This window comes from Pterocles gutturalis, unplaced genomic scaffold (genome assembly GCF_000699245.1).
Source record: "Pterocles gutturalis isolate BGI_N339 unplaced genomic scaffold, ASM69924v1 scaffold34049, whole genome shotgun sequence".
Classification (NCBI taxonomy): Eukaryota; Metazoa; Chordata; class Aves; order Pterocliformes; family Pteroclidae; genus Pterocles; species Pterocles gutturalis.
The window spans coordinates 38703-40839 of NW_010134335.1; positions in this window are offsets into that span (position 1 = coordinate 38703).

The window sequence follows — 2137 nt, forward strand, 5'->3', positions numbered from 1 at the left end:
GGTCTGTGCCGTGCTCAGCCTCTCCTAGTGAAGAGTCTGTCGGGGTTTGTCAGCCTGCGCGCCCAGCCCGGTCTGTGCCTGCCCGAGCCCTGCTGCAGGCAGGGTGGGTGCTGGCGGGCAGGATCCCTTCCGTGCCCCAGGAGAGGAGGCATGGTGGCACTGGACAGACTGGCTCAGTTGTGGCCTGGTTTGGCTTTTCTGAAGAAGGGGTTGAACATGGTGACAAGGGACACCTGGGTGTCCAGGGATGCATGGTGTAGGGTGTGTTTAACGTATTTATGGCCCTTCACGAGGCGGGAGCAGGGGGAGGAAGCAGTTGCTGTGACACAAGCCAGGTCCCAGTGCCAAGATCATGCAGGCAGCTGCCTGCTCCTCTTTCCTAGAAGACTCTGGTGTGTCCCCTGTCTCTGGAAGTCGCAGGGTACTTCCCAGTGTCTGTCCTGTTCTGCTGGTGGGCAGAAAAGTTCTGCTGGTGGGCAGAAAGCCCGGCACCACCTGCCTGCTCCCCCCTTCTCCCCTGCCTCACTGTTCAGGGTCCAGCAGCCGGGCAGCAGTGAAAGTGGAGCTGGTGCTGCTGTCCCCGGGGGTTGCTGGGTGACTGGTAAACACAGCAAAGGCAGCAGCGGGGGGGCTGCCTGCTGTTCACCCCCGCTTCCTGGAACCAGGGCGTAGCTGTCCCCAGCAGCTGGGACAGCAGCGAGGGACCCAGCTTGAAGGGCAAAACCAGCCCCATGCTGGGGCTATGGTGAGCCCCAGCTCCTTGGCAAGAGCCGCCTGTTGTCCTGTACCCACCCCCACCCCCCCAGCCAGGTGTGTGGTGGCCCTCCTCAGGGCTCATTGTCCCAGCCCAGGGAGCAGGGGGCTGCTGGCTGCGAGGGGTGGCTCATCTCTTAGCCAACATTACGTTGGGCTGCCCAAAGGAGCCCCACTGCTGGAGCAGCCATGTGCTGAGACCCCCAGGGCTGGGCAGCCCCATGCAGAGCTCCCACAGCTGCAGCATCCCCTCGGGCTGTGCTCCCCATCAAACACCCGGGGTGCGGCAGCTTCCCCGTAACCTCTAGGAGGTTTAAATACACAGATACTGGAGCAAGCGGGGCACAGACAAGTCTACTGCACGCTTGGTTCTTCCTGGGTGTGACATGGGGTCTTGTGTGGCACGTGGTGGCAAGCCTGCGAGGGTTCAGCATGTGTGGGGCTGCCCACTGGAGATCCAGCCCCACTGCAGGCTGCACCTCTGTCAGGGAATGGGAGAGGAAAGCGGGGCTGGGAGCAATCCTGCTCCTCTAAATAGCTTGCCAGCTGCTTATGCTTGTTAATGTGTCCGAGCCCTGGTCCTGGGGGAATGTGGGGTACTCAGGATGGCTGTTGTGAGGAGAGCTTTGGGGGATGAGGAGGAATCCCAAAACTCAGGGAACACTTTCCAGGAAATAAGTGTTTGCACCCAAATCCCAATTCTTGAAGGGCAGGGCAGCCTCCTGCATGGAGCTATGGCTGCTTTTATTCTCACCATGATAACTGAGAGCTGGGGCTGGAGTCCTGATCTCAGCCTCTCTGCCAGCATCCTGGGAGCTAAAGGCTGAACTAGCTCCACGTCAGCTCTCCTCTGGGCTCTCCAGCTGCCCTGGAGCTGACTGCTGGCGTCTGCAGGGTGTTGCCCTGGTTCAGAGACCTGCACATCTGCTCTAGAGTGGGTTCAAAAGTGTTTGCCCAGCCCCGTGTTTGCCTGGTCTCATCTGCACCCTGCTCCCATCCACACTGTCCAGGTTCTCACCCTTGTGCCAGCAAGCATCCGTGAGCATCCTGGCTGCGTGGGAGCAGCTGCTGGGGCGATGGTACCTAAACTGGTGCAGCAGCTCTGTCAGCTCCCAGGCTGCATGTCAGCATGCCTGGGGGGACAGGAAAGCTGGGGATGTCCTCAGCAGGGCCATCTCTGTGCAGCCTGCCTTGCTGTCCTTGGGCTTGCCACCTGCACGGCAGCCTCTATGGGAAAAGCCCTGATTCTGCTAAACTCCCCGTGGATGATCTTAGGCGAACACAAAGCAGATGAAGCCTTAAGAACATCCTTGTGCCGGCTGCTAGGGCTGTGACAGTCCATGGAGCTGTGCCCCAAGTGGGATAGTTGCTGGGGAACCTGCCT